We start from the raw sequence: 27,482 nt of genomic DNA, 5'->3' as shown, positions 1-27,482 counted from the left end.
AGGCCATCTTCCTCATGAACATTTAAAGACTCCCTGTGGTGAAAAGCAAGTTTTTATTGTTGTTTATACGTCTATGTGGTGTTTTTATAAGAAAAACCGTGTGCAAATTCAGAAGTCAACACCATTGCTGAGTATTTTCTCTTTAAAACGGCAGTGATCCAAAGACAGTCTCAAAAACGCAGTTTGAAATCACCATTGTTCTCTACTTCAATGTTTTCTGACACATAATTGCACGTTAATTGCAATTAAATGAAAATGTATTATAGTTCATTATAATAAATCATGGGTAGCCAACATTGCTCCTGGAGAGTTCAGCTCCAACTCCAATCAAACACTCCTAGTTTAAATTTCTATTAAATTCAATTAGCTGAATTTTAGAGTGCTTTTTGACCCACTTAAGTAGGCTACTTCTTTATATGCCATTTCATAATTACTTCCATTGAAATATAGTTAAAGTGTACTGCTGAATGTTGTGAAAAGCATTTTAAAAAAGCATTTAATTTAATTTCTATCAAAACTTGTATTTAAATATATTTGCAATCACACTTTTAGTACACTTTAGAAGACTAAAAACTATATTAACTCTAAATGTAATATAGAATAACACACATAAAACTATTCAACACAAAAATTGTACTTCTTTAAAGCATGGCAAAATATAATTTAAAAAACAATGTGTAATTTCAAGTAATTTTTAATCTGACATTATCACAAAGTGCAGTTTTTAAAAGTGTACTTAAGTGTGTTAAGAAGCATTGTTATGAAAGGGATCTTTTATTTCATTAATTTTATATGATCTGCTACGGGTTTTTTTATTTTTTATTTTTTAATATACTTTTAAGATCTGAAGCACACTACAAGTGCACATTGAATACAATTAAGCACTCCTCTTTTTCACAAAGGCAAAGTTAGTCTTTTTTTCCTTCTGTCATATTCTATATTCTTATTTATACCTACTTGTGTTATTTTTGTAGTTTTTCTGTTTCTGTCACCAAGAGACAAGAGAAGAGACGTGACGTGATGAGAGGAGAGGAGACGAGAGTAGATGAGATGAGACAAGACAAGAAAAGACGATAGAAGAGAAGTGAAGAGAAAAGACGAGATAGACGATCTGCGCGGGAACCTCGCACATCATCTAAGATAAATTCCTAAATGAAGTGAGTATGTCGCCACAAAAACTAATCTCATTGTGCCTAAAAAGAGACTAATCCAGTGTGCAAGATGAACCTGCTCAATGGATTATGCCATAATCAGATTATTTCTTCATGAAATAATGTATGGGAATGGTGGAAGACTGACAAGCAGCCATTCTGAGAACCTTGCCGCAGTACAGCTGCTACATCAAAGCAGCGGTGCCCAAAGCAATTATGGGAAATCATCTAGTTTGTCACTCACATTGGTTCCAATACTTTACACCTCCCATCAGTGTGCTAAAATTAAACACCCACACACACTTCAACAGTAGAATACCTACATGGACACACATCGATGAAAGACACAAATGCTGCCATAGAGATTGAGCGAAGGCATTATCATCTGGTAATTAAGTTGATTAACTACAACAATAAAGGGTCTATCCTTGTGTGTGCGTGAGGAAGTCGCTCTGCTAGAGGTTGATATAGGACGACCAGTGCTCTCAGATCTTGCACCCTTGGGTAAGAAACTCACAAAGCTCTCGCACACTTCCTCACAATTAGACCTGCATAGAGACCTTATCGGCACAGAGATGTGCTAATGGTGCATGCGAGCGAGCGAGCGAACGAGAGAGAGAGAGAGAGAGAAAGCGAGCGATGTCCCCCAGAGAGATAAGGATCTACAATCCTCAGAGATGCCATTACAGTGACCCTCTGTGTCACTCAGCATTTATAGGCAGCGTACTCCCCTTATCCTAATACACTGATAGTGTGCTTACCTCTGTCACACAGTCTCTCAAGTCCTATTGTGTGTCACCCTTTAGTGTATGTCCTCAACGTCCATAGGCAATTCTGGACCTTATTTAGAAGGGCTTCAGCCACACTGGTTTTAATCTAGTCCCCTTAAAAATCTGTCATTGTGGGATTTCTCTTCCGCTTGCTCAAAGCAGTGGTTACAGTAAGCTATTTTAGGGTATTGGGCTCTAAATCCTCCTCTCACCAGAAAGTTCATTATACATTTATCTAGTCAGTAGCACCTAGAACCATGCGACCAAATGTGTCCTGGCATAAACTCATTAGCGTTGGCATAGAAACTGACTGACTCACCTATTTTTAGAAAATTATACCTTTGTCCATTGTATATTATTATGGCCCTTTTCTCTGTTTTTTTTTTTTTTTTTACAATAATGACAGTTTTTTTCAAGAATATTGCTCACTTTGATTGGCCTCAGTATATAAAGAAAAAAAATGTAGTACCCACTTTCAGAAAATCTTTGGTAACACTTTTATAGTAATAGTCTGTCAAGTAGGGGTGAATTGCCCTAATGTGGGACATTTTTTGCACTTTAGACTTTTGTGACATATTGTGATGTGTAACCAAAACATTAAATCCACAACCAATACCATTTTATTTTTTTAAAAACCCAGGATGTGTCCTAATCAAATCAAAAGAGAAAATTCAGATAACCCATTCATAAGAGAAATTATAGACATATTAGTGCTCTTATTGCAAGTCGTCTGAGACAATCTGCAGCTTCCTAATGTGGGACAGTTGTGTCCCCAAAGTGGGACACTGAAAAATCTATGATAAACGACCAAAAAACCTAATGTGGGACACTAGGAAATTTGATACAAATATTAAATATATAGTTTATACACACAAAGTTACACAATTTTTTGATGGACAAACATTTCATAAGCATATTAGGCTAAAAAGTAGCAGGATTGCTTTGTTTAAAATGTATTTAACTCATTAATATCAAATTTGTTAAAACTCTATGTCACTGGCCTTCGGATGGTCTTCACACAAGGTGCCTCCTGTTTGATGATCACTCCACCCTAAAATATGATTGGACATTTGACACCACAGCTTTGTCTAACTCATAGTTTCACTGTCATTCATGTATTTATGGGGGACCTACAAACACTAGACCTTAGGTGTCCCACATTAGGCAGTGTCCCACATTAGGGCAATTCACCATAACTATGTAGGAAGTATTGCAGGACTAATAAGTTGTACTACATTAAAGGAGAACTCCGGTCAATTTTAACATTGAGCTCATTTTTTTGTACATTTGGAGTGCTGTCAATACAGAGAACAACGACAAAAATCGGTGTTGCCTACACCGAGTTATTCTATTTTTAAAATTTGCACCCTATTGACTTCAATGGGGCAAGTAGTAAGCCTGCTTTTTAGCCTCTTAACATCCTTTAAGTGTCATTACAAGTGCACAGAAAATGTGAGTGATTCCTTCCGAGTGAACACGAGTGGATCTGACTGCAGTAGATGTTAGAGATATTAATAAAAATGAAGTTAATTCAGCCAGCGCTCATACCTTTGTTTACATTCTGTTTTCGGTGGAAGGCCATAGTAATCGATTGTCGAGTTCACGCGCATAGGTTTAGTACCTATGATCACGCGCATGAACTCGACAATCGATTACTATGGCCTTCCACCGAAAACAGAATGTAAACAAAGGTATGAGCGCTGGCTGAATTAACTTCATTTTTATTAATATCTCTAACATCTACTGCAGTCAGATCCACTCGTGTTCACTCGGAAGGAATCACTCACATTTTCTGTGCACTTGTAATGACACTTAAAGGATGTTAAGAGGCTAAAAAGCAGGCTTACTACTTGCCCCATTGAAGTCAATAGGGTGCAAATTTTAAAAATAGAATAACTCGGTGTAGGCAACACCGATTTTTGTCGTTGTTCTCTGTATTGACAGCACTCCAAATGTACAAAAAAATGAGCTCAATGTTAAAATTGACCGGAGTTCTCCTTTAACACTTAAGCTACTACTATTAACTAATATAGAAACAAGCTTAACTAATCAGTAAGTACAGTAGTATCACATTTAGGAGATAATTCCTTATTAGGTAATCAATAATTACTTAATGAGATTACCCTCATTAATAACTAATTAACTAACTGACAAATTTTACTCTGAATATAGTCATAAAATATATAATTACTCAAGTGTTACCTATGCAGGAACCACATGATCATTAATTTAAAGTGAAAACATATTTTTCAGTTTAAAATAGTGCATAGTTACTTATTAATGACGGACCATTATTCTAAAGTGTTACCAAATCTATAACAACTATTGGGCAAATGTTACATCACTTAATTAATATTCATGAGCCAGGCTTAAATGGTTTATAATGTGGCCTTCTGTACACTTTTTTTTTCCAGTTTGTTCCAGTGACCCATTATGCATTGATAGCAATGATGATCAGTTGCGATTTGAATGGATTTACTTAAAAAATAATTGTAAATGTTGAACCTGCAACCTCTTATATTTCTGTGTTTATAGGCAAACTAAAATCAATTTCTTGCTCAGTCTTTTTCCATTTGAATTAAGTTGTTTTTTTAAGTAGATTTTTCCTGTTTTAAGCATAAACTTAAACTCAATACAACAAACAAGACCTCTTATCTAATGTCACTTTACTTCTCAAGTTTGATTTAAAAATGCTTGCATATTTGTTCTGTAAAACAAGAGAAAAATACTGAGTGAGGAATTCACTTTTTTGTAATATAATTAATATTCATGAGCCAGGTTGACAAGGTTTACAATCTGCAACCACACTTTTAGATTGTTAATGTGCTCCTGTATATTTACTGATGGTCAGCTGCTATTTTAATAGGTTTATTTAAAAAAAATGCAATTGTCGATTTTGAACCAGTGACCTTTTTTATCTTATTAATCAATCTTATATATCATATGTGTCGTCCCAAGATATAAACCTACGCTAACACCTGATAGTTTGATAAAAGACTGAGACTAAAATCTTCATCTCTGTCTCTATTCCTTCCCCTGTCTCTTCTTGATTATCAATGGTGTTTTTATGCTAAACAAGGGGTATTTTGTTTGGCAGGTTATTGATTGGATAACGGAATCAAATGAAACGTGGAGGAGCTTATGATGATGGAGAGAGCGGAGCAGAGGAATGCTGATGATTCTCTGCTGTGCTCTGAGGAGCCCAAAGAAACTGCTGTCAGATCACATCTCGCAGCAGACCTCAGATGGTTCAATCAACAGTCTGGCCCTTAAATCCGAGTGACTCCCTATTGCATACACTTGCCTGTGTAAATCCAGGAACGTGCACTACGGCTCTCTCTACAGTCCAGTTTGATCTCTCTCATTGTGACTGAGTTGCGTCAGTCGCACACAGGCTGTGTGTTCTTGGCATCGCAGCCTTAAACTAATGACTGGACCCCCCCCCCACACACACTTTATATATATATATATAGAGAGAGAGAGAGAGAGAGAGAGAGAGCGATAGAGATAGAGATATACAGTATATAAATATATTGATTGATTGTTTTTTAATGAAACATGACCGTGTTTATACTGTGAAGCTTAGAAACACCTTTGCTAACAGATTTCTGTTGTTATAATGAATAAATTATCATTTGATTGCAAATAATTCATCCACATCTGTGAACTAATGAGTGGAACAAGTTTGCATGCTGACCTTATCCAAACTAAAGTTGTATTTAATCAATTAGTTTTAACAGGCACCCAATGTGGCAATTAACCCTATAAAGCCTACTGTATCTTATATGCAAATTTTGAAGGCCTCTAAATTATTGACATAATTAAAACTTTCCTGAAAAACCTCTTGTACACAATCGTCTATACATTGATTGATCCCTTTTTAGCAAGTAAAAAGCCTTTTAGTACAAATTTTAAAATGTCTACAATGTAAAAAATTATATGATCAATAAGTTATAACGTGTTTTTACATTGCTTTAACTTGTCAAAATAAGTTAATAACTTTTTTGTATAAGTTAGAACTCATTTTTTAAGTCAGTTTAATGCAATTTAAGTTGAAATGACTTAAACATAAAAGTTTATTGTACTTAAAAATACAAGGCAGCAACTTACACATGATGTGCGGGTCTTTTTGCTCTGAAATCTTTACTTATTTTTATAAAATAAATGTAAGAATAACATTTATATTGTTAGTAATATTTCCAGATGGACATTTACTGGACTGAAGCACCTTTACATAATTTTTCTTTGAAAAATCATGTTAAAATGTGAGTATCAAATACAACATGCGTTCGAGGAACATTTGTTTGTTCATTACTCAGTCATCATTGATGCATTATATTACCCTCGCAATAAAAACTACAGAGCTTTGATCATGAAATTGCATGTTTTTTGCTCAGTTTGGGCCTCTGAATAAAACTGAGGTAATTTTTTTTCCCTCCTCGAGTATCAGCGGTTCCCAAACTTTTTTTCCGGCGCACCCCCTACTATGTCCCAACCGGGTTGGCGCACCCCCAATCCCCACTTCAAAAAAATAACACAACAAAGCTTTGTTTTATCGCCATATAAAGACTCATGTTTAATCATGCGCAAATAACCAGAACACGCATGACAATAACAACATCAACAAAGTTTCAATATAATGCAACAAAGCTATGCACAAGCTTCCACTTTTAAGAGGACCACCAGTGACAGACACAGGCTCAGTAACAGAAAGCACGGTTATTTTCAGCCGCGTAATTTAGTTTTATTTAAAAACGAAATATTTTGTAACATTACACGTGACATGTTTTAAGGTCACTTTTGATCACTTTAATGCATCTTACTGAAAAAAAATTCTGACTATAACCAACACATTTTTGAACGGCAGTGTACATTCAGTTGGTCATTATTGCAATATAAACACTATCAGACTGATCAACAAGGTATATCTTCATTTACCAGTCGAAGAAGGAGCAATTTCTGCTATTATGTTTACTCCGTGCACTGTCAAGGCAAGGGCTTCATCATATTTGTCGTGGTACCGGTCTTTGCAGCAATTATTTTACCGCACATAGCCTGCATCGAGCCTGGAGAAATGTAGCCACACTTTTGATCGACTTTTCCACATCTTTATGGTATTGTGTGTGTGTGTGCTCGCGTCTCATATGAGTATGTGCGCGGAGAGTTTGTGTGTGTGCTCGGGTCACATTGAGAATGTGTATGTGCGCGAGTTTGTGTGTATGTGCTCGCGTTTCATATAAGTATGTGCGTGGAGAGTTTGTGTGTGCGCGCGCGCGTCTCATATGAGTATGTGCGCGGAGAGTTCCACGCGTCTCATGTGTGTAGAGTTTGCTTGTAGGCCTATGTGCGTGAGCGACTTTAGGTGTGTCGTTGTGCATTTCATATGTATTTGTTTTATCAAAAACGAATAAATTATAGTTTTTTTTAATTTAAAAACAAGGAAAAGGAATTTACAAAGGAAATATTTACTGTTCATGTTTTTTTATTTTGTGGAAAAATCCCACTTAAAAAAACAGACTGCCATTACATTTTTCCTCTCGCGCACCCCCTGGTGGTAGCTCGCGTACCCCTGGGGGTGCGCGCACCACACTTTGGGAATCCCTGTCCTATATCATGCTATATGAGCCATAAAAGGCTGATTTATCAATTGGCTCAAAAAAAAAAAAAAAAAAGGAAATGTACACCATTTTGTCAAAAGGTTCAATAAGCTGTTAAAAAAAAATTTCTGACTGATTTGTAGTCTGTATTATGGTTTGTGTGTATTTTAAATAACCAAGTGTATTCAGGTTTGTAGGCATAGGAAGTGCAGATAATTGTCAAGTATGTTGTTTTATTTAACAAAATCCAATAATCAACCAAATTAAATTCAAGTTTAAAAGATACCAGGTAAGCAACCCGGACTGCACAAGGACTCTATTGAACCTCTGAAGAAACCCAGAATGACCATTGTAGCTAATAATGAGGAGCAGACTGAGGCCAACATTGCAGCACTGACGCCAAAGACTGGTGAAGTCCAGCATGAGAGATCAGTCTCCAGTGACTTTACTGTTATTGAGACATAGAAGAGGTTGGAGGATAATGTCTACCGATGCAGGAAAGTTACTGAACCAGTGTTGCAGATAATGCCAATATTGAGAGATTCTGTTTAAAAGAGCGGCAGCTCCATTTCTTAACAGGAGAGCTCATTATCGAGTCTCAGTCAGGGTCAGTGTTCTAGGTGGAGAGTTTCGCTCATTAACGAACGATTTACTCCAGAGTCGTTTGAAGAATAGGCAGATAGTGTCAAGAGGCTTATGTACTTTCCCCATTATAAGAATGTGTTGTTCGTCCTGTAAACTTTTTCCCCCCTCCGAATCCTGAAGGTTGAAAGGCAGTGTACTGAATGCTTTTATGCCCAGAGGCCAGGAATCTCTTAATCCATCCATGACTGCTGATCAGATCTTCAGGATGACCTGACAGTTGATTGGGAGGAGAATTGACGGACAGACTGACAGTGCTGTTCTTTATACGGGAGAGCACTCGTTGAAGGTCCGTCTTCACAAATCGTGCATTATGTGAAACCTGACATGAACTGACACAGAAGAATATAGCAACATTTCACATGCTTGTGGGGCAATGACATATAAGAGTGTCCAAAATAAAAGGGAAAATCCTTAAAAATCTAGTTTAAAACACATGTGCCACATTCTTAGAAATGTAGAATTTGTATATTTATTTTGCATGTTGGTTGACTTTGATTTGACTGACAAATCCATCCATTTGCCAAACCGCTTGTCCTATGGAAGGTGGCGAGTAAGCTATTCCAGGAGTTTTGAGACAGTGGCAGGGAAACACCCTGCATGGATGGCCTGAAAAGTTTTAACAAAACTGCTTTACTGCTTTTTTTTCTAAGAAATAATAATAAAATATTATGCCAAACCGTTAAAAGTTTTCTGTTCGAGAATTTCCCTTTTCACCGAAAATACTGGAAAAACACATTGTCTGATATTATTGTCTGATCTTTCAAAGAATGCAATTGTCTAAAACGTGCAATCCACTGGATTGGGCGAATGTGAACTAATCAAATACTCGAAAATTATTTTTGCTGTTGACATTACTGGAAATTTAGTCCCCAGAATGCATTTGCATACAACTTAATGGAGAGAGGAAAAATGTTAAAATTAGAGGTTATTATGTGAGAGACTAGTGTTGAATGTTTAATAATGCTTGGATTTAGAATGGTTTAAAGTAGACTGGGTTACCATAGTGGTGGGTGAAGAGTGGAGCTTTTTCTTGAGGAATGAGGATACATAAAAATTGTATTTATGCTGTTTTACTTAAAGGGTATATACTTAGCATATAGCATGATAATACTGTTTGTATTGCTTTCTCATGAGCTAGCTTACTGCATATTGATAAAAAAATGAAAATTCTTCTATGGTCTCACTATGCCTTTATCCCTGCCTTTTAGCATACTATTCTGAACGATGTCTGAAATTAGCATTATTACTAGCACTTCTCGTGTTTATTGCTTCTTTAAGATGAATTGCTTGTATTCCTCATTTGTAATTTGTGTTGGATCGTTAGCATCTGCTAAACGAATACATGTGTAAATGTTATAATTTATAGATCATAGACACCAAAATATATGAAATCAAATAAATGATTCTTGCCAGGGAACCATATAAAATCATGTTGAGACTACTTAATTGAGTCATTTAAAAAGAACTTAATTCCATAATGTTGAAATTATGTGTGAGCAACTTACATGTGGAAATTATATACATGGTTAAGTCTTTTATTGAGACTGTTCCTTTCATAATGATATCAGGACATCTGTATAATCATGACATGTTTACACCACCCCAAAAAAATATCAAAATACATTTTATTTCAGAAATATGAACAGGTGTATTCAAGGCATTGCACGAATTGCATTTACAGTAGATGTATTTTTAAATAAGTCATCAAATAAAATTATTGATTTTCATTCCAGATTAAAAAAAATCTAAATATCCTTAAAACGAGATGCAAATAATATATCTTCAATTAAGTTTATTTTTCATCCGGCATTGGCATTTTTTTTATTATTTTAAGCATAACCCTCACTATATCTTCGTAGGTTTGGTAGATTCAAGATAAATTCTCTGAAAATGATTAGATTTCTTTGCTGGAAAACAGTCTAAAAATACTGGTTAAGAGATTATATTTGCAGTGTAATTCTATTGGACCCCATATAAAGCAAATATATATATGTGTCTAGCTGAGAATTCATACAGGGATAGAGATACCAATCTCCTGTGGCCACCCCGCAACTGAGCTGTTAAATAGGTCGACAATGTAGGTCAGATGTCCTCCTAATGTCTACGCTTCAAAATGCGGATACTACACCTTCCAGCCCAGCTTCCTTCACAAATAAAAAAAAATGCAGTTTATTTTTCTTTACCTTTGTTTGCTGTCACATCCTATGCGAGTATAGGTGTCTTTGTGCGTACATGCATGTGGGCACGCTTTCACGTCTCTGTTTGTGTTGTGTGTGTTTATGAGAATGTAAGTCCAGATCTCAGGAGACAATGTTTTTCAGTTTTAGGAAGAATTACGCTGCCTGTCACAGACTCGCTCGCAAGCTCTATTTACCCAGAAATGCGAAGTACGGACGAATCTGTCATAAAGCTCCCATCATTCCCCCTCCTCTGCATCATGTTCAGACAGGAAATGCAGCATCCCAAACACTGGGAAAAGCAGCAATTAGATCCGTCTGATGGGCACTGCTGGGACTCTTAAACACAGGCTACGAACAGCCTCCATAGATCTTTTCAAGGTAACATGCTTGTTTGTAGGCGTGTATGTTTGGGTTCCCGTGTGTGTTCAGACTCAGAGTGATTATTTTTCAGTCTGAAGAACCGAGGCCTGCCAGAAAGCGGAAGAGAAGACAGTTATATTCAAATGGCATGTGCTGCAAATTGCAATCAACTTTTCTATCATGCCTCCAAAATAGACATTTGAAAGCAGAAGGCAAAATCCTCAAGGGGCGGTGAGGAGCAGAGGACACGCACGGATCTGGATTGAAATGCAAACCGTTCCTCTGCTTCACTGCTTTTAAGAAAGGAAAGATCAGGCTCTACACACACTAAGGAGGTGAGTGTGTGTGTGTGTGTGTGTAAATAAAATGGCATATTAAAGGTTTTATCAGTGCCACAGCTCAGTGCCACAACGGACATGGCTGAGATGCTTCATTCACAGTGTGAAAAGGGTTTAACTCAACTTGCTCGTTAAGAAGCCTCCTTCAGGTCTTCAAATGCACACGCGCACACACACATACACACACACACACACACACACATAAACAAGGCTCATTGTGTGAGAGCTGAATATAAATCAATGTGCTCAGACTGTGAAGAAATGTGTTGTGTTAACGGTGCTGTGGGGCAGAAGATTAGATTACATCAGGTCTCGCTTAACCTGATCAGAATAGCTGTTTAATATGAGATGTTTGTGTAATTACTCAAGCTCACACACATTGATATGCCATATTTTTTTCTTGATTTATAATATTTGATTCAAGGGTCTGTTACGAACGAAATGTCCTAAGATATGATAAAATCAATCATTACTGGATCTTTCTTGCAACAGAAAGCTTTTATGCACTAAATGTGCAGTTCACAGCAAATAGCAAGAGAACTGATAGTATCTCAATGAGGAAGTAATAATACATAATGTGGGCTACTCAGAGAACATAGGCCGCAATCATTGTTGCTTTGATAGCATGTTCCAGTCTTATCTAATCAATACTAATGTCTTTAGAATTATTTATTACAACAAATATATTATGATCATGATCAAAAGCAATTGTTACAGTTAATGACTCTAAACCAGAGATTCCCATGGCAGGGGCACACAGAGGGTACGTCAAAATATTTTGGTTTTATATATGAAACAGAAATCATCATATTGATGCCTTAAAATTACATTCAGTTACTTTTATATGAAGAAAAATACTAAACAAAAATATGCATACGTTTGTGAGAATGAAATGAAACACACTAAATGTTGCCATTTAAAAAAAAAAAAAAACAGTTTTCTGTATATTTACAATGTAATTTATTCCTGTGATGGCAAAGCTGAATATTCAGCAGCCATTCATTCTTCAGTATCACGCACGGTCCTTCAGAAATAAGCTGATTTGGTACTCAAGAGACATTTCTTGAAATAGAAATCTTTTGCAACATTATAGACAGTGTTGTACTTTTAAAAGTAATGCATTACAATATTGCAATTATAAGAAAGTTCAATTTGTTCAACACAAATTTGATGTTTATCAAAGTCATTCTTGCTTATTAGCAGTGTTGGGGAGTAACTAGTAACATGTAACGGCGTTACTCAATTTAATAACAAAATAAATGCAACTGCAATCTGTTGCAGTAAGTGAGAAAAAATGTGTGCTTAAATTACAGTTACTTATGAAAATGTAAACGATTACAAAAGGGGTTACATCTGAATATTTTCTGTAAAAAGCTAGGATGTTGAATAATATGAATTTGTTGCTTTGCCTGTTATTGATGAGCACGATGTTTACTGCCATTTAAAGGCTGTTTGGGAAAGCGATGCTATTCTGATGCTTTTGATTGGTTCCCTTGTTTGAATTTGTAGCGCACCACGTCTGACAATTATCAATCCACGTGCATAGTTCGAATGGAAGCTACATGGTGAGTCTTTTCACCCACAGTATTAACTGTTTGTGAATCATTGCATAATACTGGCTATTTCAATAATATTATTGTAGATTATATGAAGTGTAAAATTTCAGGTTTGGTGTTGATGAAGTGGGAACTTGAGCCTTACTGATGGGGCAAAAAAAAAAAAGTCTCTTATCCTTGTCTCTGATGGATAATATTCACCAGTGTGGTTTCAGTATCGCACCAGATTGAACTAATGTGGGTCAGCAGGGTGGACAACATTAAAATTAATTTGTGAGTAGTAAGTCTGAGCTTCATCACATTAATTTTTATAATCTCCCAGACAGGAATATCTCCTCGACGTCTCTCTCAGCAGCTCTGAGCCGTGTGCTTGCTCTCCGCCATCTCACATCGGTTCTGGCAGGTGTCTTCCTTTGTATGGCAGGGCATGGTATTCATATTTCATACTTCACTCAGTTTGTAATTTCTTTTCCTTCCCACTTCATTTTACTCACTGTGTGATTCAGTCTCTTTAGCTCCATATGCTGCCCTCTGGATTATAAAATGAAAATGCATAGCAGAAATATTGAATTTAGGCAAACTCTGTCAGTCTGATTTTCGCACTCTTTCAATATCTCCCGCTCTCTGTCTCTATCTGTCAAATATGGATGTTGGCAATCTCTCTGCTGCTCTGAGGACACCCACAGAGACAGAAGCGGATTCCTCTCTCTGGCAATGATGTGGAAGCAGGTTTCTGTGTGTGTTTGAGAGAAAAACACACAAACAGATGTGTGTCATCCTTGTTATAATGTTGTCCTGCTTTTAGAGTAAAATGGCAATTTTTTTAACTAATATGTCCTACTTATCTGCCACATTTCTGTAAATGTTGTGTTTTTTGTTAAGAAAGTACTGCTTAACCAAATCCACAGAATGAGTCACAGTGGGTGTTTATACGACTCTCTGCATGGGGTAACATTCAGTTGCTGCTGTGTGCACACTGCACGATGGATCGGCAACAGGGGGTTTCACATTGCATGACTTTTAAAGAGGAAGAATCGCAGACAACTCTGTCGGGTCCGCTTCACAACCAAATATCTCACGGGCGTTGGCGACTCATCTGTGATTCTCTCAGATTGCATCTTTGATAATTCACACTGCGTGATTGTCACTCGCGTGAACGAGCGTCGATTTTGGGAATTTTTCGGCAATTTCACAAAACCTGTTGGCGAGTGAAAATCGGGCCTAAAATCGTGCAGTGTGAACTCAGCGTTACTCTCATTAGAGTATCAGTTGACTATGGCTACGTTCACACTGCAGGCTGAAATGACCCAATTCCGATTTTTTTGCCCCTATGCGACCTGTATCTGATCTTTTCATGAGTCTGAACGACACAGATCCGATCTTTTCAAATGCGACCCAGGCCACTTGGGTATGTGGTCCAAATCCGATACGTATCCGATCTTTTGAAATGCGACTTCAGTCTGAACGGCCAGGTCGCATGTATCCGACCCGCACGTCTTTGATACGCGACAAAGGTCATAAGTCTGCGTTGAAGTAGTCGTCGGTTTGAAAACGGACTGCATATTCGTCGAGCTGAGGTAAATCTGCCGAACGGATCGACCTCTACGAGCCCGTTAATTAAAAAAATAAATAAAAGCTCACGCCACCATCATTATATATCCAATGTGAATAAGAGTAGACTAACGTTATGTTAACTTATTTGTGCTGATATTAGATAGGTCAGCGGCTGCTGTCTGGCTCTTGTGTAACGGTCGCTGCGTGCGCGCTCGTGTGTGTGTGTGCGTGAGTGAATCACAGTTAGTTGAAGTTTAGCTACTTCCGCAAACAACAAGTGACATCGTTGACCGTTGAGTACTCTTTTGCGCATGCGGGTCACTTCTGGGTCATTTCACGTTCACACAGGAGATCACAAAAGGTCGCATTTAATTGGAAATGTGAACGGCAAGAAGTCAGAATTTCGGTTTATTTATATCTCACAATTCTGACTTTATAACACAATTGTGACTTTATATCACGCAATTCTGACTTAATAACTCACAATTGCAACTTTATATCATGCAATTCTGAGGTATACTCACAATTTTTTTTTTCATTCTATGGTGGAAACAAGCTTCCATAGAAAAATGATCGTGATTTTAACAGTAAAAGACTGTAAAAATGCTACAGTGAAAAACTGTTAATTGGTTAACAGAAAGTTTCCTTTCTATATACGGTAAATAACTGTGATAGATCTAATGGTACATTTACTGTAAAATACCGTTAAATTTACAGTTTTTGGAAGTAAAAACGAACAAGTCATTGTATAATTTACAGTGAAAAAACGTACATTGACATTCCCACAATTCCCTGCGTGACACTTCACATGTGATGTATTTTTGTTGAAATAACTACGTTTTGTCATAGTTTTCTTCGTTTTTTTTATAGTCAGTTATGTACATTAGGGTTTTATGTTACATTTAATGTTGTTAAATTAATGTTTATTGTATTTTAAAAATTTCATGTGTGTTACCATGATGGTGTTTAATGTTTGTGTGAATGAAACTGTGCACCTTCTATATATATTAATATTAACTCTCTTGTGGAAGAACTACTTGTGATGAGCTTTGATTAATCATGTGACTCATTACTGCTATGATTGTTGGTTTGTCAGTGTAATACTATGGTACAAAACAGATATTAATACTTCAACAGATTTTTTTTTTTTACAGTGTAGCAGTGATGTAAATATCACTGAATCCCAATGTTGAATTCACATGGTTAAAATGTTAAGTTTACATGTAACTCCGTAAGTATGTTTACGGTTTGATGTGTTTTTTACAGTATTGTTCTGGTAACAGCTGCCAGTTTTTTTCCCGTAAAAACAACCGGATTTTTTTTACAGTGTAGACTGGTAGGGTTTGGGTTAGTAGAATAAGTTGACATACTTGCAAAGTTACTTATAGTCAGTAGAAGACAGTCTACTAATACTCTAATGCCTGGGTTTTGACATGTACTTGCAAATTTAGTTAGTAATGCCTAAAGTGGACTATTGTGTTCCACAGAAGAAATAATCTTTCATTTTGACGCTTCTAATAAAATATCAGAAACATAAAACCATATTTTATTACATTTAAAATGAGCTGTGACCAGTAGTGCTAATTTAAGTGCATTATTGTGTTTTTTTTCTGTGTACGTGTTCGTGTTCCTCTAGGTTTTTAATTTACTACTCCTAAAATTGATGTGACAGACGTATCTCTTGTACAACACCCCAGGTGTGGGATGGTTCAGGGTGTAGGTCACACACCTTTCAACCTAACCAGCATAATTAGCAAGCGAAGTGTGGGGAACAAAGCAAGCTGCACTAATTCTATTAGGCAGACGGCGCTGCCAATTACCCTGCATGAGAGACCTGATTAGACCACACCTGCCCCTCCTTTCTCCTCTTACTCTTTTATCTAAGATATTCAACAAGGCCTTAATAGTTCATCAGAAATGTCTTTAAGGGGGTTTGAAAACTAAGACGTTAGCCAGTGCTGGGGAGGCTTTTGTTGTTAAGACAACAGCAAATCAGATTTGATTGCATGTCGGCATGCTAATTTGTGTATCTGTGCATCTAGGTGGCATCTCGTTCCAGCTGTATTAATGACAATGATCTGATTCCAGTGAGCCGTGCTTGACTGAGCGTAACCCACGTAATATGGAAGCCTGACAACACAAAAAACAACTTTTCAAAGTGTTAAGATCAACTGAAGCTACGAGCGGCAGCTCATCGTGTTTGATATGCACAGTGCGGTCTTAACACTGCTAGTTCTCTTCGGTTCCTCTGATGTGGGATTTCTTTTGCTGGTTGGCAATGAGAGGGCAAAAGTTTACACTGTGAGTGGTGATCGAGCCATGGAGGTGCTGTCTGTCACAGCACGAGCTGTTAATGATGGTCACAGGGTGCAGGACTGCCATGCTAGGACCAATATTTCAAACCTGGATGTGGACAGGCGGAGAGAGAGATGGTGGAGAGGTAAAGTTGTTGAGTGTTCCTGACATACTCCATCAACAGATGTCACTTTTCATGGGCATCATGGTTAGTAGTGGAAATGCTCCTGCAGCGTATCCAAACACAAACACACTCTTACAGTTAAGGCCCGTTCACACCAAGGATGATAACTGAAGTATTAACAATCGTTCTGATTCTATGAGAGTAGGGAAGTCCACGTCACCACCAGCGTGCGGAAATTTAAGCTCTTCGAAGCAATTGGTTTGGCCAAATTTTCGAAAAGCTTATCACTACTATAACAATAACAACACAGAAGAATATCTTTAGTTTGCTTTTTGCTTTTTCAATTTGAAAAACTACACAAAACATTGACAGCCAATCCGAATCTTAATGAGCTCAATCATTTAAAGCAGTCGACGAAAAAACTGCAGCATGCTTGTTATAGACAGAAAGTTATTGTCTGCTGGTATGGATGCTATATAGTTAGTTATTGTTCTAGTTATCGTTCTCGGTGTGATCAATGAGTGGATATAGTTCAGCTTGGCTGATCTGGGGCAAAATTAAAAGACAGTTATGTGATAAGGCTATTTGTTTATGCCTATGTGTCAGCTAGAATATTCTGTGAATGTACACTTTACATACACCAGAATTTGATCTTCACAGAGAACATATAGACATAAATGCACAGTAATTTGCAGTTAAGGCTAAAACAATTCTTTACCTTCTATAGCCCTGTCCTAAATATTACTGTATGTGGACGTACGGTCACTCATTGCATTTGTCTGCCCATGTATGTGAAGTCTGTGTGACCGTAGGGCGTTCTATTTGTCATTTTATGACTCAAATGGGTGCTCACAAATAGCCCCTTTGTGGCCACTGGTGCTGACAGACTCTCTGATAATAAGTGGGGATTCAGAGGAGCTCTGTTGACAGAAGCTCTAGAAAACTCATGAAAGAGTCTCTGAAAAAAAGTCTCCAAAACTTTTTTTCATTGAGACACTGTTATGCCATTTAGGTGGTTACAAGACACTGTCTTTGAGTTAATCATTGAATGATTAATTGAATCGATTTGTTCAAAACGTTGATTCATTGTGGAACTAAACACTGGGTGCGTCTGAATCAGCTCCCTAGTTCACTAGTCAGGGCGTTGATCAGGGTCGTTTGGTTGATGATCAGTTGGCCATTTTAAGTGCTGTCTCAATCGCGAAATTCTTCCGGTGCACTAAACATTTGCGCCCTAAAAAGTCCCACAATGCACAGTGAAAACCAGTGAGCATCAGTGCTCACCATGTTCATGTAAACAGAAATTCTGAAGTGCGAAAAATAAATCATGTGAGCCAGCTCAATATACATAATGACACTCGATAGATGGTTTTTTTTAAATACAAACCAATATTCAATTATAATCTAGCATAAACATGCATAGCTAGACAGGTAATGAACATAATCTAGTTAACATTTATAATTTATTTATGGCTGAAATGTTGCACGTATATGTAACGAAGTATTTATCATTATGTACTTTAAATAAAATAAAATAAAAAAATGTCAGAAAGATATCAATTCTGCTGTTGTTCACAAAAACCAGTAGTGATGTTGTACAATGAGGATATTGTCATGTCGCCAGAAAAAGAGAGTCATCAGTGTCCCATTGTTCTTACCAGTGCCGAATTCGTGTATACGATAAACTGATTCACGACCTAGGGAAGTTAGGGAGCTTATTGAGACCCACTGTCTATATGAGCAATCACTCATTCAACTTATTTGTTCAAAAGTTTTATTCAGAAACTAAACAAGAGAATGGCTTTGTGAATGAGTTCTGAATCATTCATTCAAACAATGATTCTTTTAGGAAGAAATACCACTGCTATGTGCTGCTTGGAGACACGCAACAGTTCTGCACTGGCTTTGTTCGGATCTATTCGCGCTGACAGAGCAAAACAGACAACACATCTGGAAATACCCTAAATTTACTACTAATATTACTAATAACTTAATATTAACTCAATATTAACTTCATATTTGTGGAACTAAATCACTTGTATAAAAGCAACATCATACTCGCAATCGTGCTGTTTTTCCTGCCTGCGTCCATGTTGGTCTACTCTGGATCATAATTGCATTGAAAAGCAATGGAAATGCAGCACAGTGCCATGCAATAAACATGGTCTTTGTGAACGGACCTAACTGCTCGTTTTTGACCATGTTGCTGGGTCTGTGCAGGTTTAGTAATGATGATGACTGAATCAAGTTGTTGTTGTGAGCTTGAAAGAAGCAACTCTATCTGGACTGCAGTCTCATTTTCATTTTGTGAATCGTCTAAGCCCTAATGAAGGAGCGGAGGTCCCCACAGAGCACTGGGACTTGAAGGGAAATTTATGAACGTTCATTTTCCATTCATTTTTATATAATTTTGTTTATACAACGCTATCTCAGTTTTCTCTGTGATCAATTTTCCATTTCAAAATCTGTAAGCAATTTGTACTTGAGTTTTACAAACATTACTGATATGAACACCCCCTCCAGTCTACAACACACACACACACACACACACACACATGTGCACTCAAGCAGTGCCTATTGCAGTCTAAAAGTGTATCAGTTATATGCTGGTGCTGATTTACTGAGATGCTAAATGAAGACTATAAGGTTTCTATCTCCATTTATGACTCACAATAAGATCTCTTCTCTAATTAACTGTATGAAAATGCAATCAAAAGGCAGCTTGCAGAATATGCAAAAAAGAGAGAGAGAGAGTGATAGACATTAAGAAAAAGAAAAAAATGAGGCAGAGAGAAAAAGAATAAGGTGGGGGAAGAGGAGTAGATTTCAAATTCCAGGAATCCATTTTCTCAGCAACAGAACAAACAGACAGCTGAAGAACCTGCATTTCTCTGTGATGTTCTTGCACTTTCCTTGAACCATTTCAGCCTTTATCTGTTTGGACAGAGTGTTTGTGACAGACTCAAATATAGCAAAATCACTCCTGATGTACTAATGTTCATGGGATGACGTTTATATGCTATGTGTGTGTGTGTATGTCTCATGCTACTGTCTTTCTGTTTGTCTGTCCTTCTTTCTCCCCCCTTTCCCTACAGGAGAATTAAACACACTTTTCAATTTTCAGAAAGTGGGAATTACAGTCTAATCCCATAATCCAAAAACAAATGCATCGTTCTTTTTTGTTTCCCGCCCCAAGGCCAGTAGTTCAATTTGCCTCTATCCCTCTTTCTTATCTCCTCTCGTTTTTGCGCCTCTTCTCATCTCAAATACCATGCTGAAGTAGATTCCCAATGGCATGAAACATTTTAGAACTCTTTGAAATTTGTACTTATTTCTGCAGAGCTACGAATTCTCCCATCTATAATTCATTGGGATATTACACACAAACTACACATAAACTAAAATAAGATGGCCTAAATTTAAGATGTATTTCATTTTACATATAAAATTCCCTTCCATTTGGATTACACAGTTTCACAAAATAATAAACTTAAAGGTTAAGTTCGGTATTTTACACTTAAAGCCCTGTTTACAGATCGTTTCTGATGAAATAGAACGGTTAAGATTAAAATTTGGACACATGCTGCTGTTCTGAGAATTTTAGGTTTCTTTCGCTTTCCCCAAAACCTCTAGAATGGCTGTATAGGTGCACTGGAACAATCCTTCATAAAACGCATTAAACTTTCGTTTACAAAGACGTGAAACTCACCGAGTGGTCAGGGCTGTTCACTGATATGCTCACACAAAAATCGCTGCAAAAGATGCTTTCCAACAGGTGTTTTACCATTCGTTGTAAAACTGTGGATCTATTTTTCCAAACGTCTCACACCCGTAGATTCTTCCGTTGAGAGCTTGAATAATAGACACTCCAGCCCAGTTGGTGGCGATAATGCACCTTTGCCAATTGCAAGCAAACCGCTGGCATTTCATTGAATACACAGAAGAAGCAGAAGAAGAAGCGGCGGAGTAATACCGTACCTCACACAACACATTTAATACAAGTCAATGGAGTTGGACAAAAACTACAATAAAACCTGTTGGAAAGCATCTTTTGCAGCGATTTTTATGTGAGCATATCAGTGAACACCCCTGACCACTCGGTGAGTTTCACGTCTTTGTAAACGAAAGTTTAATGCGTTTTAGGAAGGATTGTTCCAGTGCCCATAGGCTGCCATTGTGGAGGTGGGGGGGGGAAGCGAAATAAACCTAAAATTCTCGGGACAGCAGCATGTGTCCAAATTTTTATCTTAACCGTTCTATTTCATCAGAAACGATCTGTAAACAGGGCTTTAAGTGTAAAATACCGAACTTGTCCTTTAATGTCATGTAGTCATACATAGTCACGCATAGTCTGTCAGTCATACATACTGTATAAGTTTGCATTTACATTCTTTCTTTTTTCAAATCCACCTCAATCACTGTCTCACTCTGCTCTCTAATGCGCACACTGTATAAACTGCATGATTATGGTTTTAACCATTTCTGGAAGTTCAGTAAACAATAAGCTGTTACCCATGTTGTTTGTGCACCACTGTGTCTCATTGCTCATGACACACATGCCAAAAAGTGCTGCATTTGCAGAAACGGCATGTATCGGTGTGTGTGTATAATCATACTCCTGTCTGAGGAATTGCTGCTAGGAACAAGGTTCACAAGGCTGTATTATACTTCATCAGGGCTGTGAGAGATCGCTGAGCTAAAGGTGTCTGACAGCTCTTCCTCCTAATGCTGTTTATAAAGCTTCAAGTGTCACAACATGACATCCATATCCCTCTAGCCCAACGCGTCCACACACACATAAAGCCCCTCTGTCAATCTGCTCTCTCTATAAGTGCTACTAGGTTTGCAGTTTATTTGTCACTATTGACAGTTCCAGCGGTGCAGCAGTATTACGGCTACAGGGGATATCTGTCCATATAAGCGCTGTTCCGAAACATAGTGTGCTGACTGTCTAGACAGCTTTTTAAGGCATAACCCTGCTCTCGGCATTTCAGAAAGAAGGCAGCAAAATTAAGGACTTTTTACATGGTACACGGTAAGTGACAAGCTTTTCCTGCAGTCTTGCCACATCTCACTTCTCCATACAGACAAGATTGCAGTGGCTGCTGTGACAATGAACAATAAGACCTCGGCTATACCTGCAAGTGAAAACATTCTGAATCCCACATCAGCAAATGCAGTTGTTTACTGTTGTAAGTGAAAGCTAATAGTAGTGAAATTAACAAAATAAATTACATTTATTAAATTTAGGTGTAATGGCAACAATACGGCCATCCAAAGGCAAAACGCAATAGCTTTCGTACAACAACACTGAAACTGAGAAAAATGGCTTCAAAGTTTGGTTTAGCATGAATGTTTTATTAGCTACTGCAGTTTTCATACTTGCTTGCTGTTTTCATACTTCATACTTGTATTTTTTTCTGAATCTGAGCCTAGCTTAATACGGAGCCCCTGAAGGGACATGGTGAAGGAAAAAAATTAGATGGGAAGAAAAGTTTTTGCTTTTTCGTTCTCTCGCAAATGTTTTGCATTCCCCCGAGAAACTTTGCGCTTGCTCACAAAATGTTTGCGTTCCTCCGAGAAACTTTGCGATCGCTCGCAAAATGTTTGCGTTCTCACGAGAAACTTTGCGATCGTCCGCAAAATGTTTGCGTTCTCCCCAGAAACTTTGTGTTCACTTGCAAAGAACACAAACGTTTTTCAGGTGAACGCAAAAGCATTGAAATATATTTGTTCTCCCATCTCAAAATTGTTCAAAGTCCAGATATTACTTAATCAAACGTCTACGTCACAATGTTAAATATTAGCATAATGCCCATCCAAAGGCATACGCAAAGAAAAAAGGTGAGCTTTCAGTGAATTGTAGTGTTGTAGTATGTAGTGGCAACACTGTGTTTGGATACAAAAGCAAAAACGCTTTATTTAGCTTTCCGAAAATGGATGAAATTAGGAATCGGAGGTTAAGATTTATTTATAAAGCTGTTGCTGAGCAGTACAACCCAAAAGTTGGCTTGTGCACAGCACATTTGACAGAGGACAGCTTCCTGAACCTGGGAGAGTACAACACCGGCTATATACAAAGACTAGTGTGAAACATTCTGCTCAAGTCGTGCTTGTAAAGTTGGTTTCATTTGATCGGTATGATCATCCGCATTTTCAGAATCTAAATCGGGCTCGAACTGATACGGTAAAACCGACGACAATCGCTTAAAGCCTTGGACACTAAAGCTCATGTAACCGGTCCTACTTGACCCACTCCCAGCGGGATTTGAACCGGCGTCTCCAGCATGGGAGGCGGGTGCACTAACAAGGACGTTAAAAACAGCCGTCTCTATTGTCAGTCAACAGTGCGCCTCTTGAGGCCAGGGGAGTGAGGTTTACCTGCACAGCTCTTACTAGCTGGCCTCTGTTACACTCACTATTATGGTAAGGGGTGTTACATTCCCAACACACACTTGAGGTGTTTGGCCAATCACAACGCACTGGGTCTGCTGGCCAATCATTTTCGGAAGGAGGGGCTTTGAAGAAATCAGCCCGTTTCAGACAGACTGGGAAAAGAGGAGCTGCAATACTGTACGACGTGAAAATAATGTTTTTTTTTATTTTTTATGTTAACCTATTATAACCATGTTAACCTATTCTATTAACCCAATAAACTAAATACAACAACTCACCAACCTCAGAATCAGCCTCTCATGTTATTTTCGTGATGAGCAGTATGTTGAACATTCCAAATGAGTCACTTATGAAGTTCTATTTCAGTCAGCTTCTGCCTGTGTGTGTTGCAGACATAGGGTGACCAGATGTCCTGTTTTCACAAGGTTTGTCCTGGTGTCCTGACAGTTCACAAAAATGTGAATAGCCTGTCCTGATTCCAACAATTATGCTGATCTACAGATATCCTCAATGTCCTTCCAGTTAGCGTCTCCGGTATTGTTTGCAAACAAAGAAAAACTGTTTATTTGCTGTTGTTGCTATACTTTCATTTAAAAAAATTGCAAATCAGTTTGTCAAGCACTTAACAACACATATGCTTTTTGTTGATACTCTCACTGCAAGATTCTCAAGATAGCTAGCTAAGCTGGAGAAATAGTGTGCAGACATATTTTTGTAGCCTAACCTGGAAGTTAGCATCACCATGGTTCCCTCAACAAAAACTCATGACTTTTGGATAATAAACTCTGTGACCAACAAAAGTTTATGATTCTTACACATTTTGTTCATCATGATAATCACAACTGAACACAACTTTTATGAATTTTGAAGCCTAAATGCAATCACCAGATGTAAAAAGCTAAAGTTAAGCAATAAAGAACTACACAACACAACTGCACAACTTCAACATTACCAGCACTAAGCTTCAGACAACTCTTTCAATCTTTATTTAAATTTCTTTTAAAAAAAAACTAACTTTGTGACAATAAGTTAGCCCCTTATAACAGCCCCTCCCTTAATTCGCCGCCCTTTGCCAGGTTCCCAACTGGGGTGGGTGTGATTGGAGAGGAGGGGCGCTGAAGAGGAGAACTGGCAGAGTGTGATGAGGCACACCTGAAGAGCCTCATCGCCGCCGCTGTTAAATGTTGAGCGCGACTCTCCTCGAGAGACCAGTCTCTTCCCTGTGCATGCACACTGGTGTCCTCGTGGGTCCAGGAAGGGAGCGCGGAGGGATTCCCGCACCGACGGAGTTATAAGACGCCGGACCAGCGGTCCGAAAAAAGAACCATGCATGACAGGCTAGTCTGATTGGTTGAAGGACTATCCAATTGCGTACAGAGTCATTTGAACTATGCCCGCTGATCACGCCTCTTGTGCAGTAGAAAATACAGAGCAGACTCCCCAGACTAATGTTCAATCTTAAAAGATTGAGCTTGGTCTGGTGATAGCCAGACTACGTCCCGCCACAAAGTTAAAAATATATATTTTAGGACTCATTCCTGCAGCACTCTGTGACCAAACATGTAAAATGGAACAGCTTTTTCACTGATATGGATTCTATATTGCATGCGAGTGTTCAACATGTTAAAAAATATTTTTCAAAAGTACTAGTATTTCTTTAGGGGTCAAACTTTTTATGAGGAAAAAAATGCTGAGCGCAGGATATGACATTATGAAATGACACTATTGTGTTGTGCTATTATGATAACAACACTGCTAGACATTTTCCCTCATTTCGCTGAAATAAACTGCATCTTTTGGAACTGCAGTTACTCCTGTCATTATTTTAGACAAGAGTGGGTAAACACCTCCCATGGTGAATTCACATGGATACTGCCTATAGGTGTGTAGTTAGAAGACAGAAAGGCAGCGGGCGATGTTTTGAACAGAGCTTATAGTCTATAGTAGGCTACAACAGGACTATACGTCACTTGAAATGTTGAGAGAGGTGGAAATGGATAATAATAACTGTCAAGCCGTAATATGGAATTGAATATGCAGTAATAAAGACTTTCTTGGAACTGGCAGACATGCAGTCAAAGCGATGGTAGGATGAGTCTTTCATACACTGAACCAGTCACACCAACAAACACAACGTTAAACATCAACCTAGCCAGTCAGACAGAGCCATGTTGAGAGGGGAGTACTTAGTTTCCCATAAAGCCATTCAACACACGTTCAGTGCCCAGAAACTGAATGATGCCTTTGCTCATAGAGTTAAACCAGCAGAAAAGGAAGGAAATTAAACGGGGATAATACTTAAAACGCTTTAGCTAAGTGTGTGCAGGCTGTTGACTTTATCTCCAGTCTGAGCTCATTGCTTGGCCGCGTCTGTCTGGCGGTGAAATGCCAGAAAGAAAGAAAGTGAGAGTCACATATAAACACAACCAGGTAAGAGTGTTATACGCAGACACAAACGCACACATATATACCCACCGGCACATGCATGCAAACATATTCACACACTGAAATCCTGCCCTGCAGGTGGAGTCATTATGATTCTGAGTGTGAGAGCGGAGCGGGCCAAACGCACAGGGTCAGATCTCATTTCCTTTAGAGTGTCTTGCCAATCGATTCTTCTCAGAGAGATATAGAATGAGGTAGGGAAAAATAAAGAGGAAGTAAGAACGTATCAGAGAATAGGAAAGATAAGGTAGAAAGATAAATGTGTGTTCATGTGCAAACACATAAAGATCTATGATATCTGCAATATCACTTGAGTAAGAAAATTAAGACTGTAAATGTACTTAAAGTGCGTTGCAAAAAAAAATCGTTTTTGTCAGCAAAAATATCTTTAAACCATGACTGCTTGTCTTGATATTATTTCTTGTCTTATCACGTCTTCATTATTTTCTTCTTATTTAAGCACAAATAGTTTGTTTATAGTTTGTTTAAAGAAAAAAATTCTCTGAAAACAAGTCTTAATGTCTTACACAACTATTTTTTAATGAGTATAAGCCTCTCTAAATTGTGGTTGATTAATGCTTAAAATAGTACGAATATCTCATAATTTTGGTTCTTAATTAAGGGTATTCAGATCTTTTTTTTATGGAAGACAAGAATACTGACTTAAGAACATATTGTCTTCTGTCTGTGTTTGCTGAAATAATGTTTGTGGACCCCACAGCATCTTTGTCTTCTCCTGTGGAACTAAACTTCATGCATGTAACTCTCATGGGATGGCATAACAGATGCACACATTTATCGACTGACTTCCTGTTGGTGACACTTGAAAAATGACTACATTTCCTGGACCCACTGGGATTTTATGGTTTACTGGCTCTCGCATGCATTGCACAAATATTGTAAAAACACACCATGTTCAGGCAGTGGTGCCTTGTGGGTAGGTTTGCAGGGGGGTATCATGTTATCTCATCTCTCCCAAAGCAATAGGAGTTTGATCAACTAGGCGGACCAGCAGATCTATACACAAACATACACGGCATTCGTCAAACTTCAGGGGAGGATCATGGTGTAATTTGTTTCAAAGGGACCAAAAGATTTTCTGAAAGCCTCAGGAAAATAAGCCGATTTCTTCGACAAAGCTGGTTCTCCACCTTCCTCTCACTTGTCCATATACCTGATAATAAAATATAGCCCTATCTTTCTCTGTATGTGCATTATTGTAATGAAGATGTTGGAATTCAAAAATAAGACAAATATAAATATTTTTGGGCTGTGTGTTTGTGTGTCTATAAGAGACTGGGTGGTCCACCTACACGTTTCCTAAGGGGAATGGTTAAATACCAAACAGATCAATAGTGACAAACTAATTAGATGCATTTGTGTCTGGGCAAGTGGGTGTTTAGACATAGCTTTGAGTGATTTTTTTAATGCAATGATTTCCATTTAAATGTTAATGATCCAACAGGGTAGTCAATTCTGCCTTTTACATATCAATTAGTTGTGGCTCTCTAAACTACCAATCAATCCAACCCTTCTTCCAGCGGCGGCCCCAGAATTTTCTTTATTGGAAGTGCTTTATAACTCTGAGGGTGCAAATGTAAAAAGACATCTGTGCAAGTAATATGTGTGCAGCTGGCAACTAAACTCAAAATAACTCTAAATAACTAGCGTTATTTAGACATAGCACAGCTTCTCAAAAGGCATGCTGTGCATTTATTTTTCTCAGTGGTATTTCACTTTGTCTATCTCAGGCCATAGCCACAAATAGTTTATTTGGCTTATCTACTGCCATCTGCCATCTCATACACTCCACAATATATAACACACACACACACGCACGCACGCACACACACACACACACACACACACACACACACACACACACACACACACACACACACACACACACACACACACACACACACACACACACACACACACACACACACACACACACAGAGAGGATGCTCTTTCAGCACATGCACATAACTAAATATAAATTGTGTCCAAGCAGGAATTTGTATATAGTCTGTAAGAGATTTTAATGTTTTTCAAAGAAGTTTCGGTAACA

The 27,482-nt window shown here is 37.9% G+C and overlaps 1 protein-coding gene across 1 annotated transcript in view; it reads right to left on the bottom strand.

The window, feature by feature from the left end:
* Nucleotides 1-27,482, bottom strand: part of gfra4a (GDNF family receptor alpha 4a) — a 109,179-nt gene that overhangs the window by 23,950 nt on the left and 57,747 nt on the right. The window lies entirely within an intron of this gene.

This window comes from Rutilus rutilus, assembly GCF_951802725.1.
Source record: "Rutilus rutilus genome assembly, chromosome: 20".
Classification (NCBI taxonomy): Eukaryota; Metazoa; Chordata; class Actinopteri; order Cypriniformes; family Leuciscidae; genus Rutilus; species Rutilus rutilus.
Note: the sequence above shows the minus strand (reverse complement) of the source record. Positions and strands in the feature narration are given on the sequence as shown.